Below are 16,620 nucleotides of genomic sequence, written 5' to 3'. Positions count from 1 at the left end.
TTTTTTTTTTAAAGATTTTATTTATTTATTTGAGAGAGAGAGAATGAGAGACAGAGAGCATGAGAGGGAGGAGGGTCAGAGGGAGAAGCAGACTCCCCGCCGAGCAGGGAGCCTGATGCGGGACTCGATCCCGGGACTCCAGGATCATGACCTGAGCCGAAGGCAGTCGCTTAACCAACTGAGCCACCCAGGCGCCCTGTAATATTTGTATTTTTTAAAAAAGATATTTATTTATTTGAGAGAGAGAGCATGGGAAAGTGGGGGGCAGAGGGAGAGAGAGAAGCAGACTACCCGCTGAGCAGGGAGCCAGACATGGGGCTTGATCCCAGGACCCTGAGATCATGACCTGAGCCAAAGGCACACGAGTAACTGACTAAGCCACCCAGGTGCCCCTGTAATACTCATCTTAAATTCTGTTGTCCTAGACTTCCTTTCTGCATAAGGATGACCTTTTCTCTACACTTAACCCTATTTAGAAAGTTTGCATGCTTTTAACAGTGAGTCTTGTACCTGTTCATGAAGATTAGAAAGGATGCTGTTTTGAATTACAGTGTAGTAAGATTTCTGACTCTACACCCATGGCCAAAAAACTAGTGTCATATGTTTGAAACTAAGCAAAACCTCTTGAATGTCTTGCCATAAATGTGTATTAGAAATTTTTTCCGATATAGCGAATAGTTTCTGTGGGTAGGAAGTAAATTTAAACCTGTATATCTTTAGAGTAGGAACATTTTTCATGTGAAGGTCCTTGTTGGCTCTGTTAAGAAAAAGGTCCCTTGCCTCCTTCTCCCTTTCCTGCTGAGCTCTGTAGTACAGAGCTTTTAGGACTTCTTAAAAGCTGAGTTTTATGTCTACTGAAGTCAGTCCATGAGATGTTTGCAAATAATCTTCCATTAGCTTTATCCTGAAGATCCCCTTGCAGTTAGGCTTTTGGTCAACTGACTCAGTGTTGTTAACTTTATGTTTAATCCCAACTACCATGGCAGTATGAATGTTTTTAGAAAAACTTTGATAAATTTGGGGGAAAATATATTTTTGATGTACTCATAGAATTTTCTAGGTATTACATGAAAGGTGTTTGAGAATCTAGGGTCCCTACTTGCATAGTGATAATATTCTACTTTAGGTAGTTTAGAATAAGAGCTTAGGTAATATCTAGTCCTGCAGTCAACATTTGTACTCTTGGAATAGTAAGTTTCCCAGTATGCATAGTTTTACCTGCTTACCTCCTTAATCGCCCCCCTCCACCACCCTTTTCCTTTTGGCTTCCTGGGTTTTATCTACCTTTCCTTCCTTCCCTCCCTCCTATTTCCCATGTGCTTTATTTATTATCCTACTAGCCACAGGTCTTAGAGAATGCCCTGCCACCCCTTCCTTTCTTCCACCACCCAGCCTGTTCCCCTCTGATTATTTTCATTCTTTTTCATTCTTTCTTCATGCACTTATACTTTGAGATTAAATGTTTATTTATGGGATTCTTTTGTTTGTTCAGTGTGTATTTCCCTCACTAGATTATAAACTCTATGAAGGCATGTATCTGCCTCTTACTGGTTTTTTTTGTTTTTAATTTTTTTTATTTATTGAAGTGATCGTTATACCCCACGTGGGGCTCGAACTCATGACCCCAAGATCAAGCATCGCATGCTCCTCTGACTGAGCCGGCTATTGTTAATTTTGTTTTACTATTTTATATGCAGCATCTGTTTAGCTTGATACATAATAGGTATGAATAAATGTATGTTGATGAATGATATGAACGTGAAATATTGGAGAGACTGGGAAGAAGAAAAACACTCCTGGAACATTCAGTATTTAGGTGCTCCAACCCTATTTCTCATAGAACAAGTACAAACCATCCTGCTAAGGGACGACCCTCTGATTCCTTTATAAAATGTAGAGGGTCATGTTTTTTTGTACCAGCTTTCCGTCTCCCTCATTCATTTTGAGAAAAATCATTCTCAATTTTTGAGAAATGTCAAGATATATAAACTAGGGAGAGTATTCGTATCCCTGTCACTAGGTGTACGTCTGCCTGGGGTTGAACCAAAAATTGTTTCCTGTTTCAAGTAAGGAGCTAGTACATATTTGGGAGCACTATATGTTTCAGCTAATTAGTTAGAGATTTAAATGTTTCCTTTGTCAAGTACTAGTTTTGTCTCAGGCTTTGCAAGATCATCGTGGCATATTTAAGGATTTACCAGTTTTCATTAAAATGGCAGATGTTCATTTTGAAATTTAGTAGCTCAAACCAAGAATGTTAGTGTCTGTATGCTCTATTCCTTGCCCACTGATATCTTACCTCCTGCATCTCAGAATACTTTTAAGGTGAAGATTGACAATTTTTGGTGAGATATGTGGTACTCCTGAAAACTCTTGGCTTAGTGTCTCTGTTTCAAAAATTGTTTTCATAAGGACGTCAGCAGTTTTAAACTTGGTATGCTGGTAGTGAGATTAAAGTACCACAAACAAACTTTATTTCTTGGAAAACTTCCCTTCTGATTTCTTGCTTTTGTTACTTTAAGCTTTCTAAATTGTCTTTGTTCTTTGGAGGTGCTTAGAATTTTCTTTTCCTCCTAGATTTAGAAATTTAGATTTAGAAAATTTACAGTTTAACAAATGCTCTTGTAAACTATTCATGAAAGGGGCGCCTGGGTGGCTCAGACGGTTAAGCGTTTGTCTTCGGCTCAGGTCATGATCCCAGGGTCCTGGGATTGAGCCCCGCGTCAGGCTCCCTGCTCAGCGAGGAGCCTGCTTCTCCCTCTCCTTCTGCTGCTTCCCCTGCTTGTACAATCTCTCTCTCTGTCAAAAATAAAATCTTTAGAAAAAAAAAGCTATTCATGAAAAAGATAGGTCAGTTAAAGTTTACAAATTACTTTTAAGATGCAAATTGCTAAGTGGTGGTGTTATGGGTTTGAGTTTCTTGGCCTTTCAGGATGTCATCCTTTTAGCCCTGTAGCTAAATACCAAGAAGCTACATGTTCAACCATAAAACATTAGCCTCTGCCAACATTACGTCAACTCCACAAAACCTCATTGGCTCATTATCCCCTGGGACTAGGACATGGATTTGGCAGCTTGTGAAAGCTGCTTTTTCCAATATCTCCCTTCCTGGCTGTGACATATCCCAAAGGAATGAAGTTGAGAAATAATCATCTTCTTTTGAAAGCTCTCAACCTCTCATTCCCACAGTGGTTCTCATGGTTAGGGATAGAAGATCCCTTCTTCCACTTGAGGACTCCTTGTTGCTGATGATGTATTCTTTAAGTAGTGACCATGGCACCCTGAATGAGCTGTGGAAGGATGATGGCAAGGAGCCTCATATTCCTTGAGGTATGTTTCCGGGTGGTTGTCTACAGTATCCTAGTGCTTTTGTTAAGATCCTCTTGTGTTACTAAAATTAAAGAAGCTGGAAGTCTAGGATTGAGAACTATATGTGGTCATCATCTGTGTCAGTTGACACATGGTATAAAGAATTAGTCTATACTAATACATCTCCTTTTAGGAACACTCATAAAATAACTTTTTGAGGGCAACCTTGGATAGTAAAAAGAACTATTGACCTTAAGCAATCCTCTTAGTGTCTTTTAGCCTCATTTTTTAAATCATTAAAATAAAGATGTAGTACCTGCTTTATTTTCCTCAGAAGGTGTCATAAGGATGGAATGAAATAACATGTGAACAATTTCACCAAGATCACCAACTGATTTGCTAGTCACCCTATGCAGTAGGCTCATTTTAGGCCTCCTCTTATCCGACCTTTCTTTACCACTTGACCCTGTTTGATGCTTTCTCCTCATTCTATATTCAGGGTTCTTTGTGTGATCTTGGCTAACCTAAGCATAAAATACATTTTTGGGAAGAGTATTGTATAGCACACAGCCTTAAGAGAGCTGAATAACAAAGGTCAGAAAATGAGCAGAAATTGAGCGAGGCGGCACATAGAGAAGAACATGTCATGGGACCAGTCTGCTGAGGACTCTCACTGGCTCTCCTCACCGGACTTCTCTGCTATTGCTGCTGTCCTGATCTCCCACAAACACTTGGTGCTGTTGGCACTGCCACCAGTAGACACCATGAATAATTTCTGGTTGTATTTTCAACCTTTGTGTCGTTCCCCCAATTTTCAAAGTTCTAGATAGGAGGGTCTCTTTGGCCAGACTTGGGTTATATTTGTGAGCTAGAGGCCAAGCTGCTGAGAGGGACTGTCTGTTCCTCTTCAGCTTCTGTACTAGGAAGATGGGCCGGCCTGCCTTCCCCCTATCTTGGAATTTCCCCCAAATAGGAAAGGTATTTAGATCCTGGGCAGCTAAACTATAGATACTGTTCTCTCTTCAGCTTGCTTTCTGCCTTTCTGTGTGCTATTCAGTCTCTTTGCAGTCTTCTTTTCTGCTTGCTGTCCCTTAAATGTGTTTCCCAGGATTAGTCCTTGACCCTTTTTTCTCCTCAATCTGCACATTCTCCCCAGCAATCTCATCCCAATGTGTGGCTTCAGCTACCACTTATTCAGGATGTCTGCATCTATATCTCTAACCCCAACTTACTTCCTGGGCTCTGGGTTCATTTAATCCACTCATTCTTCCTACCTGGACATCTGGGTGACTCACATGCACTTCAGACTTTTTACATATTTAAAGATGATGTCACCATTCCCCAAGATTGCCCCTGCATCTCCTAACTTGGTACCAGTTACCGAAGCAGAAAATTAGGAGTCATTCTCAATTCCTCTTTTCCTATATTCCTCACATCTGTTTGGTCTCTGAGTTCTGTAGATGCTAGTTCTGCTTTGACTTCTCATATTTTGTCTTACTCTCCTTGATCAGACTGTCATTTCTCACTGTGGTTTCAGTAGCCTTCTGATTAGTCTCCCGGCCTATAGTGTGACTCTTCTCTAATCTTTCCTGCATACAGCTGCCAACATGCTTTTTCTGATATTCACTTTGAATCCTTTTAATCTTCTCAGACTTCTTCCATCTTTCTTTCTTTCTTTCTTTCTTCCTTCCTTCCTTCCTTCCTTCCTTCCTTCCTTCCTTCCTTTCCTTTCCTTCCTTCCTTTCCTTTCCTTTCTTCCTTTCCTTTCCTTTCTTCCTTTCTTTTCTTTCTTTCTTTCTTCTTTTTTTTTTTTAAAGTAGGCTCCATGCCCGGTGTGGAGCCCAGTGCAGGGCTTGAACTCATGCTCTGAGATCAAGACCTGAGCTGAAATCAAGAGTCAGACCCTTAGCTGACTGAGCCACCCAGGTGCCCCTTCTTCCATTTTTTATGGGGTAAAATTTTAAACTATTACATTTGTCTCTTTGGCCTCTGACTAATTATTCAGTCATTTCCTATCACTTCCAACTTCAGAGTCTCCAGCAATGCTGAACTGCTTTTAGTTTCCAGAACCTTCTGTGCTCTTTTAATTTTCTATTCCTTTGCATGTAATATTCCCTCTGCCTTGACCATTCCTCTCTCTGCTTGCCAGCCTGCTAACTATTCCTCTTTCAAGTCGCAGCAAAGGCTGCTTCTTCTGAGATGCATGTGGTCTTTCATTCCCAGATGGACTTAGGTGCTCCTTCTCCTATGTTCTCCCTGTACTTAGTACAGATCATCAGAGTGATTATTACATCATTATTCCTAGTGGGTCTCATCATTAGAAATAAGTTCCTTGAATGCAGGGGTGATGTCTTAATTCTGTATCCCCAGTTCCTGGCACAAAGCAGGTACAAAATAGTTTTTATTTAAGAACTAAATGAATGAAAGCACTTTAAGAAGTAAAGCACTGTACAAATGTTAACAGTATTTTCATCATTGGCATTTTCTTGTAAGGATTAGACCTTTTTTTTTTTTTTTGAAGTAGGCTCCAGGCCCAGTGAGGAGCCCAAGGGGCTTGAATTCACAACCCTGAGATCAAGACCTGAACTGAAATCAAGACTTGGTTGCTTAATTAACTGAGCCACCCAGGTGCCCAAGGATTTGACCCTTTTTAACTCTAAAGTTCTGTGATCTATAAATCAGTTCTGGGGGAAGAGTTCTGATTTTTTTCATTCTTTTATCTCTGCAGGTGGCCAGAGGTCCAAGAGCCCTACCAGTCCCTCAGATGAGCTTGCCTTCTCTATGATCAGCCCTATAGTCCTTTCCCAAGTGTTCTTTTCTTTAGTTTCTCCGCCTTCTATCTAATACACATTTGAATCCTGAATAATGACTTGTCATATAGGACTCCATTTCCTTACCCCACACCACCAATTCAGTCACTTTGCTTTAGCTGTTCTAGTTATAAATTATACCATGACCGGAAACATACACAATTATTAATATTCTAGAGATTCTCTAGAGAACCTAGAGGTTTATCTGTCGATCTGGCTGGACTGCTGGCTCTGTGGTTGCCTTTTCTCCCATCCCACAGCTCTCATCTCAGGTCTGGGCTCCTGCCGGGGGCCTTAGCAGAGCAAACAGTATGTAGTTTAACTTAGACTTAATTTTTTCAGGACTTGGCACTGCCTCTTGATTTACTGCACTGGGAAGAATAAGTTCTGATTTTTCTTTTCTTGTTCCTCCCTCTGAGGGAGCCTGCGTCATTGAGAAATGTTTAACCTCATGGCCTTGACTGAGGCTGGAAATTTGCCTGAGGGAACTTGAAGCTAGCAGTGTTTTTACTCAGATTCCCCCTTATGGGGAGGGGGATTTCAGCAGGGCTGGCCAAAAGAGGAAGACGTTGGGAAATTTTTTTTAGTAGCAAAGCTGTTGCCATTAGTTTATTGAAAGTATTTGAAGAGTTTTCTGGAGATAAGCTCAGGCATTTTAAAATCACTCTGAGAGAAAACTGTAGCTTCTACCAGGTATAAACAAAAATTCAGGCTGAGAAACTTAGCTTTTCAGTTGTGGATATGTTGTTATAAGAAAATTTGACCAGTTGGATGAGAAAGAGAAGCAAACCAGAAAGAATTTTAGGAGTTTAGAAACTCTCACTTAGGGAAAGTAGCTGTAGGCAGAGGCAAATCTCTATGGACTGTGGGAAGAAGTTGGCTTTTTATCAATTCTGAATTACCCTAATAGTAGATCATCACAGGGGTTTTCTTTGGCAAATCTCTCTAATTCTTATTGGTATTGTCACTTTATTCTATTTACAAAAACATTTTGTTAATACAAATAAGATATTTGCCCAGTAAGAGTTAGAATAGTTGATCTTTTGTGCCCAAACAATGATTTCCCTATTAGGAGAAGGTGTGAACCAGCAAATGTTTAGAATATGACTACCTCTGCTTATTTTTATCTTTGTGTCACAGATGAGGAAAAGTTACACAGTTGTTTGCCAGTATGGAATGATAAGCTGAGCAGGCTCTGGGCCCTGACAAGAGAAGAACTGTGCAGTTAGACCATTTGCGGCAGCTCTGTGACTTCCTGGAAAATTAGAAACAACTACACAGTACTTGATTCAAATACAGGCATTCTTCCCACCCTGAAAGATAGTTGGACTCTTCCAGCAGGTTGTCTTTCTGTGCAGTGGCTTTACTGTTAGCACGGATTATTGAGGGCTGATAATATGCATGATTAGTGTGAAACTTTAATCAGTAAGTATTTATTAATTATTGATCATATACTTAACACTCTGATAGGTAATCTGGGGGACTCCCAAGAAGTGGAAAGAATGATTCTGAAACTCAGGAAATTTATATGCTTATTGGAGGTACAGGGGTTACAGAGGATTATAAGATCCTAAGAAAAAAGAGATAAATGAGGTCAAGAAAACTTCACAGTGGAGGTGAGATTAGACCTGGACCTTAGGGGAAAAGTGCAGTTTGGATAGACGAGAGGAATCAGAGGAGGGAAGGGTGAATCAGATGGTATTCAGATAGGAAGCATATCCTAAGACAGGATCTGGAAACTAGACTAGGCATGGTATGTGAGGAAGAGTAAAGTTTTCACTTGGTTAGAATAGGACGTGTAGGGTAGTTGCAAGAGAAGATTGGGTTGAATAGGTAACAAGGAGCTGGATTATTGAGGACCCTGAATGTTAAGTCAGAGAGTTTATCTCTTCACCAGATAGTGGGGGGTCATTTTAAGCTCTTGAATAATTATTTATCAATCTATTTCTTTCCATAATTACTTTTTAAATTGGCGTTTTTATTGAGATAATTGTTGATTTACAGGCAGTTGTAAGAAATAATAGAGTCATCCCTTGTACACAATATTTTAAGTGCTAAGTTTGTGAAAGTCACTTCAAAGGTCTCATCAATGTATAAGATAACCTGCTTTTCACAAGCATACAGAAAATGATATGTATATACATCCTTTTTTTTTAAAGATTTTATTTATTTATTTGACAGAGAGAGACACAGCGAGAGAGGGAACCCAAGCAGGGGGAGTGGGAGAGGGAGAAGCAGGCTCCCCACTGAGCAGGGAGCCCGATGCGGGACTTGATCCCAGGACCCTGGGATCATGACCTGAGCCGAAGGCAGCTGCTTAACCGACTGAGCCACCCAGGCGCCCTATACATCCTTTTTTAATAGATACATAACAAAATATGAAGCATAAAACATGTGTCATATGAGCAGAGTTCTTAGAGAAACAGTGAGTGACTTTTGAAAGGTGGTTAGGAAAGGCTTCTTGGTGCTAGTGCCATGTGGAATTATTCTCTCAGCCCCTCATGTGTCCCAAGGTGTGGGCCAGATGCTGGGGATACAGTGCTGAACAAGATAGACATGGTCTGGGTTCTTGTGCAGCCTGAAACTTACTGGTGAAAACAGACAAGTAACTATAATAAAATAGAATGGGGGTTATAGTGAGAAATTCAGAATGCCATGGGAGAACAGGGCAGGGGGATCCAAACAATGCTAGGGAACATCACAGAAAGGCCTTGCAAAGGACGGGATATTTTAAGCTATGATCTGAAGGATGTTCCAGCAGAGAGATGTGAAGGCCTGGAGGTGTGAAGTGAAATAGTGCATTCGAGGAGCTGAGGGACTTTTGTTAGAGTTGGTATAGAGAGCATAGGATCATGGATGTGAGGGAGGGCTCCGGAGCCTGATTGCCTGGGTTTACATCCTGGCCTTACCAATTCCTAATTGCCCTTGGACAGTTACTTCTTTGTGCTTCAGTTTCCCCATCTGAAAATAGACATAACTCCGACCTCAATTTGGGAGTAAATGATTTAGGACATATAATGCCCTTAGATTAGTGCCTGGCAGGTGCTCAATACATGTTAGCTCTTACTGCTACTTCCATGACTACAGCAATTAAATTTGAGAAGGTGAGTGGTAAGAACGTAACTTTGAGATTCAAGGGGGCCTTAAAAGCCATGTTAGGAGTTCTGACTTTATCCTAAGAGTGGCGGGAGGTCATTAAAGGGTTTGGAGTAGAGGCGTGGCATTAGATTTGCATTTTAGAAAGATGATTCCGGTTTTAGTGTAGAAGATAAATTGAAGGGGGCTAAGAAAGGTGGCAGGGAGACCAAATAAGAGGCAGTTGCGGAAGTCCAGGTAAGAGATGGCAGTCATGAGGAAATGATTAGTTTGAAAAGACATTTGTTCATCCAGTCATTCGACACCTGGTTATTGAATGCTTACTGTGTGCCAGGTGGACTTCTCAATTCTGCACGTAGAGCTCTCGTGGAGTTCTGTTCGTAAGGGAGGTCAGTAACAACAAGCAAATGTATAACATATTATTAGGAATGATGTGTGTTATTAGGAAAAATGAAACAGGAGGGGCGCCTGGCTGGCTCAGTCAGTGGGGCGTGCGACTCTTGATCTCAGGGTAGTAGGTTTGAGCCCCATATTGGGTGTAGAGATTACTTAAAAAAATAAAATCTTAGGGAGACAAACCATTAGCGACTCTTAAGGAAACAAACAGCGTTGCTGGAAGGGAGGTGGGTGGGGGGATGGGGTAACTGGGTGATGGGCATTAAGGAGGGCACTTGAAGTAATGAGCACTGGGTGTTGTATGCAACTGATGAATCACTGAATTCTACCTCTGAAACTAATAATACAGTATATGTTAATAAAAAATAAATGAAACAAAATATTAAAAAGAAAGGGAAGAGACATGGATGATGAGAGTCTAATAAGGACGTTGGAGGAATGTATATGAGTGAGGAACATACGTACCACAAGGACAGAGGTCTTATTCACCTAGAATTGCTTTGAGCAGTATCTGGCACATAGTGGATGCTCAGTGAATACTCATTGAATGGATAGGTGGTCAGGTAGATGGAATTTAGAATGAATGTACAGATAAATAATTCATTCTTCCAAACAAGCCTGAAATCTAGGAAGGGGAGAGAAAGTTGTGGGGTAAGCTTCCTAACTAGCATCTTTCTTTCTTGTGAAAGGATAAGAGGATAAACTCTGGAGCTACACTATTAGGTTCAGATTTTGGCTTTGCCATCTGTTAGGTCTGTGGCCTTAGGCAAGTTACTTATCTTCTCAGGACCTCAGTTTCTTTATCTGAAATATGGGAACAACAGTAGTACCTACCTCATGGGCTCACTGCAGGGTTTCTCAGCCTGAGCACTGTTGACATTTGGGGTTGTGTTGTCTGGGGCTGTCCCGTGTGTTGTAGGGTATTTAGCAGAATTACCTGGTTGCTGGCTGTCGGTAGCCACCCTCCAGTTGTAACAAGCAGAAATGTCTCCAGATAATTGCTATGTGTCCCCTTGGGGGAAAAATTGCCCTGGGTTAAGAACCACTGGGTTTTTGTGAAGGTTGAAGGAGTTGATATGTGTAAAGCACACAGAACAGTAACAGGCACATGTACTATTGTTAACTTTAGCATAGTGGCTTCTAGGAAAGAGTGTTTCTCCTAGTAGCAGCTGAGGACAGTTTCATCTCCCACTTGATTAAGTAAATAAGAGAAGCTTAAAGCACAGTTGCTGGTGGAATGTGAAAAAATGGTTTGTCTATTCCCAAAAAGATTTATTTCTGCACACTGCCACTTTCTATGGATGGAATGCCTTCTGATGTATCTCAATTGAAGTTTATTTAAGGTGGAGAACATTAGTAATAGTTTCTTCTATACTAACTGGGGTTTGGGAACACATTTTTGTTCCTAAGATTAGAGTATGCTTCTCTTTGGGTGCACGGTAGGTTTCAACAAGGTGCTGATGGAGGCCAACATCTGTTCTAGGCAGAACTCACCAACCAGAATAAGCATGATCAGTATTTATTCTATTTGGCCACTAAAGAATTGAAATAATAGTGTACTCAACAGTGTTTCATGGTTATATTTTATAAAGTAAATTTTTGTTGTGTATCACTTGTGCTTGCTTGGTAGCTAGTGCAGTGTGTTAGCTGTTTGCTGATGGTGCTTACTGCTGTGGAAACTGTGAAGGTGGTGATAGATGGGGGGGTCATTAATTTTAGAGACATGGCATAAAAAATATCAGCTGACAGGGGCGCCTGGGTGGCTCAGTCGTTAAGCGTCTGCCTTCGGCTCAGGTCATGATCCCAGGATCCTGGGATCGAGCCCCGCATCAGACTCCCTGCTCAGCGGGAAGCCTGCTTCTCCCTCTCTCACCCCCCCTGCTTGTGTTCCCTCTCTCGCTGTGTCTCTGTCAAATAAATAAATAAAATCTTAAAAAAAAAAAAAAAATCAGCTGACAGATGCAGCAATCAGAATGAGATAATTGGATAAATTCTTTAAAGTCATGATTCATCACTCCCCATTTAGGGGATTATTATTATTTTTAAAATTTAGTTAAGTCTTTGTACCTCAATCTACATGTAAACATAATTGTACATAGATGCATAAATCTGAAATTTTGCATCCTTATTTTTTAAGTGCAGACTTTTTTGCTTAGCATTCCCTCTGTTCTTCAGTATTCCCCCCACACTGGTGAGTCTTTACCCCCAAACCATGTAAACAACTTAGTGTATGTCCTTCCATATTTTTCTCTGCACACATATAATCCTATTACAGATCCATATGCACATACAAATACACACAGTATTTTTTTCTTTTTTGCTATGACTTGTTTTTAAATGAAATTACATGTTTTGTTTTGTTTTTTTCTTTTTGTTATTCTCACTCAACAATACTTAATGGGGGGAGGCACCTGGGTGGCTCAGTCAGTTAAGTGGCTGCCTTGGGCTCAGGTCATGATCCCAGGGTCCTGGAATTAAGCCCCGCATCGGGCTCCCTGCTCGATGGGCAGCCTTCTTCTCCCTCTCCATTGCTTGTGCTCTCTCTCTCTCACACGCGTGCTCTCTCTCTCTCTCAAATAAATAAAATAAAATAAAATAAACAATACTTAATGGAAATCCTACATCATCTGACATAGCTCAAATTAGTTCTTTTTAATGATATTAAATTAGTTATGGATATTATATTCATTTTACTTCTTTCCTTTTTTGCCATGATGAAAAACGCTGCAATAAACCTCTCTTTTACATATGTTTTATGTATGTAGTTCTGTGGTGCATATTCTTAGGCATGGAACTGATGAATTAGGGAGAATATGTATTTTCAAGTTCATTAGCTGCCATAGCCAAATTGTTTTTTAAAAGATTGTGACACTTCACATTTCCACCAGCCATGTTTGAGAGTACCATTTTCCCCACCTCTCTGCTAGATATAGTTGTTATAAACTCTTTTAAATTTTTGACTGATCTAATGGGTGGAAAGTGATAGCTCATTGTTAACTTTAATCTCTCTCCAATCAGGACTTAATTAGGATTCTTAACAAGTTTGCTGAATAAGCCATATGAAAGCCCAGCCTCTTTGGACACTGTAGCCACATCTTGAAATGCTGGAGAGATGTGGATTGTAAGGGATCAGGGGACAAATGCAATAGTTTGTCAACAGTGAAAAGCTGGCATTCAGTTAAGGCATCTATTAATATGAAAATGTTGAATAAAACTGAGTTTTGCCGGGAAATATGTCTTTACATCTGTGCAAAACCTTCTTCCCCAGATCGTTGGCAAATTACCGTGTAGCAGAGATCACTTTCTGGGGAAGTTTATCACAGTGGTAAACAGATCACATTCAAGAAGGGATTATATTTTATGTACCATATTTAACCAGAGAATTGATGCCATAGTGCACTTCAGTGTAGTACAGTTCATATTATGAATAATTTTTCTTAGCCTTATAATTAGTAATAATTCTAACAGTATGATAACTACCCCATATTGACTAAACTCCCCCCCTTAGTAGGTGCTTTAAATAGTTATCTCATTTAACAGCAATCCTTCAAGTTAAGCAAAATTTTACTTTGAGAGAAACTGGAACCTGGTGATAAGTGCTGGAGGTAAGGGTCACACCTTCGACTTCAAAGCACCTGCCTATTAATACCATGCAGTCTCTTGATTAGATACAGTATGGACGAGCTTGGATAAGACTCATGAATAATTTTTAAGCTTTATTTTAACATAAATATAGACCACCACAGTCTAGGCATTATCAGTACCCAGGGACTAATTTGAGTATGATCTTCTTCCACTTCCCTTTCCCTAGAATCTGACAATGAAATAATATTACTAAATGTTTGATAATTGGTGAGCATTGGTTGAAAGATAGTGGACTGGAGGCTGTGGATATTTTATAATGTTTATTGAGTATCAATTGGGTAGAGCCCTATGGTAGGGAGAGCCCTATTTTGTGGCAAAATAAAATAAGAAAAGATACTAATCCTTTTCTTCAAAGAGCTTAGCATTCAGTTGGAGATAGATGTAGTCATGCTACAAAGTAAGAGAAAATTTTATGCTGGAAGAATAGCAGGTGGAGTGACCAAAGTTTTTTGAGGTTAATTAGGGAAAGTTTCTTGGAAAAGGTAAGTTTTGAGCCAGGGTTTTAAGATGATGGACATGAACAGGTGGCAGATCTGTGTTTCTTAAAAGATAGTATACTCGGAGTCAATTCCAAGTTGGAATGTTTCATAATTTTAAAAAGAGTAGAGTGTCCCTTATCACACATCTTGCACTTCTGAATTGAAGATTCTGTTTGACCAAACTCTTTTCTAGGCTTTTCCTTATTTAAATGACTGCTTTGCTATGCTTCCCCTTGTCATTTTGATTGCTTAAATTTGTGGGGATGATGTTTAAATACAAGATCTGGGTTTAGAAAATAATTTTTGGTTCTGTTGCTTTTCATAAAAATATAAGGGTTAAAGATAATTTTAATTGTTCTTCACCATTCACCTAGTTTTATTAATCAGAAAAGTTCCTGTTTCCTAACAGTAAGGCTGATGTATTGATATGTTCAGAAGCATGGCCTGAATTCTGAGCAGATGCAGCATTTATCTTATCTGAGAATTTGAGACCTAAGAAATTTGAGAAATCTAAGTTAATTTTTTAAAATTACAAAGCAAGTGGTGGTCATTTTTTTTAATTTTTAAAATCAGTTTTCAGTTATAAAACAATATATTTGTTTTCTTAAAATAATGAACTTTTACAAAGAAGGCTCATTAGGGGCGCCTGGGTGGCTCAGTCGGTTAAGCGGCTGCCTTCGGCTCAGGTCATGATTCCTGCTGGGATCGAGCCCATGTCCGGCTCCCTGCTCAGTGGAGAGCCTCCACTTCTTCTGCCTTCTCTGTCTCGCTCTCTGTCTGCCTGCCTCTCTGCCTACTTGTGCTTTCTCTCTCTGTGTCAAATAAATAAATAAAATCTTTAAAAAAACAAACAAACAAACAAAAAACAAAGAAGGCTCATTATCCCCAGTCCAACTTTGAGTTCTTCACCATCTACATTTAAAGCTATGAAATTATTTTCATCTAAATTTCACTGAATCTATGCGGCCTTAGAGAGTTTATTTTTTAAAAGTATCCTGGGGGACCCCTGGGTGGCTTAGTCATTAAGTGTCTGCCTTCGGCTCAAGTCATGATCCCAGGGTCCTGGGATCCAGCCCCACATCGGGGTCCCTGCTCGGCGGGAAGCCTTTTTCTCCCTCTCCCACTCCCCCTGCTTGTGTTCCCTCTCTCGCTGTGTTGCTCTCTGTAAAATAAATAAATAAATAAAATCTTAAAAAGAAAAAAAGTATCCTGGGAAATGTTGGTACCTTCTTTGTAGTATAGTCTTGATCAAAAAATTTGCTGGGGTGGGGAGGCACCTGGGTGGCTCAGTTGGTTGAGCATCTGACTTTTTTTTTTTTTTTTAAGATATACTTAATTTATTTAAGAGAGAGAGTGTGATTGAGGGGTGGGGAGGGGCTGAGGGAGAGGGAGAGAGAGAATCTCAAGCAGACTCCCTACTGAGCATGGAGCCAGACACAATACTTGATCCCAGGACCCTGAGATCATGACAGCTGAAACCAAGAGTCAGACACTTAACTGACTGAGCCACCCAGGTGCCCCGAACATCCAACTCTTGATGTCAGCTCAAGTCTTAATCTCAGGGTTGTGAGTTCAAGCCCTGCATTGGGCTCCACACTGGGCATGGAGCCTACTTTAAAAAAATTTGTTGTTGTTGTTGAATAGTATCAGAGTCTCAAGTTAAGATGTGTGATGAAGGACACCACTCTTTTTAAAATTATGAAGCAGTCCAAAGGAACTGACTCTCTGAGTACAGTACCTTTTAGGGAGCTCAATAAACCCACTATGTAAAAGGGCCAAAACCTCTTTCAGATTCCCACACTGCAAACACTGTGTAGGTAAGTAGCTCTCCTGTTTGTACTGTTTTCAGATTGGAGCTTCTGTGTATTACGTGAACTAGATAGAGCATTGATGTCTGTGAAGCAAAAGGAGTAACCTGGTGAGCAAGTGACTGCTGGGCAGCCTGGATTCTAGGGAGAATGTTTGGATTGGCGGAAAAATGAGCATGTAGTACTCTCGCTTCAGAGGAGATGAGTGAGGGGTGACGGCCTTATGCTAGAGGAGTTCTAGCAGCTTTCAACTTTGAAAGATGTGAGGAATCAAAGACCATGAAGTAATGAGAAAGAACCAGCAGAAACGTAGCTTGACACTATCTGATAGTTTTTCCCCCCTGAACTGTGCGCTTCTAATTTTGTTGCTAGTTCATTATGTGGAGAGCTTGTTTGCCTGGCGACACCTGGATCACTGAAAAAAGAGCAAATGGTAGTATGTTCTAGGTCTATCACAAGCAGTTATGGGGAAGCCCTGATGAACAGATCTCATTAGCTCCCCTTCCTGCACCTAAAAGGAAGAACCTGTCTTTGTGTTTTCTTCAGGCTCTTCTTGCCAGCACACAGTACTGGAGACCTTTAAGCAGAGTGGAGTGTAGCCCGGGTGCTTGCGTGGTTCAGAAGCTTCACTAGCTGCCAGCTTCCCTTGTGGACTGATGAGAGGAGGGAGAGTGAAGGGGAGTAGCCAGATATCCTCTGTAGGATTAGGTAGGCAGAAAGATCCTGGGGTTCCCTGGTAGCATGAGAATTCTCTACAGAGACTGATCTTTATAAAGGAGATTACACTAATAAGAGAAAGAGATACAAAAGTATGGTGTTCTTTTGCTTATAAGCATAGACTTTACTGCCATGTAAAAAATTGTAGACTTGAAAAATTGTACTTGAAAATCCTGTCCAGGTTCTCCTCTGCTTCTTAAATTCTTCTGTTTGGGTTGAAGTATCACTGCTTGGTTTCATTGTGAAAGAAACTTTATGGGGGGAAGTTTAAATAGGATCATTTTGGCTCTTAAGCTCTAAAGTCACAAAGACATTTTCTCTTTGTGTGGTATGTTCTGCTTTTAAAATCTTAAAATGACC

General features: G+C 40.3%; 1 protein-coding gene across 4 annotated transcripts in view; it reads left to right on the top strand.

Annotated features, from left to right (window-relative positions):
- The window catches only part of MRTFA (myocardin related transcription factor A), a 196,815-nt gene that overhangs the window by 115,576 nt on the left and 64,619 nt on the right, over nt 1-16,620 (top strand). Inside the window, exon 1 of one of the 4 annotated variants that reach the window (XM_081819104.1) lies at nt 3,313-3,330. The exons of the other annotated variants lie outside the window; for them this stretch is intronic. The gene's annotated coding sequence lies outside the window, so the exon portion shown is untranslated. Of the gene's footprint in view, nt 1-3,312; nt 3,331-16,620 lie in introns of those variants that run through there. 4 annotated transcript variants of the gene reach the window in all.

The sequence above is a fragment of the Leptonychotes weddellii genome, chromosome 5, assembly GCF_054177405.1.
Source record: "Leptonychotes weddellii isolate Sample4059 chromosome 5, ASM5417740v2, whole genome shotgun sequence".
Lineage (NCBI taxonomy): Eukaryota > Metazoa > Chordata > Mammalia > Carnivora > Phocidae > Leptonychotes > Leptonychotes weddellii.
The sequence above is the reverse complement of the archived record's forward strand: the minus strand, read 5'-3'. Positions and strand labels throughout refer to the sequence as shown.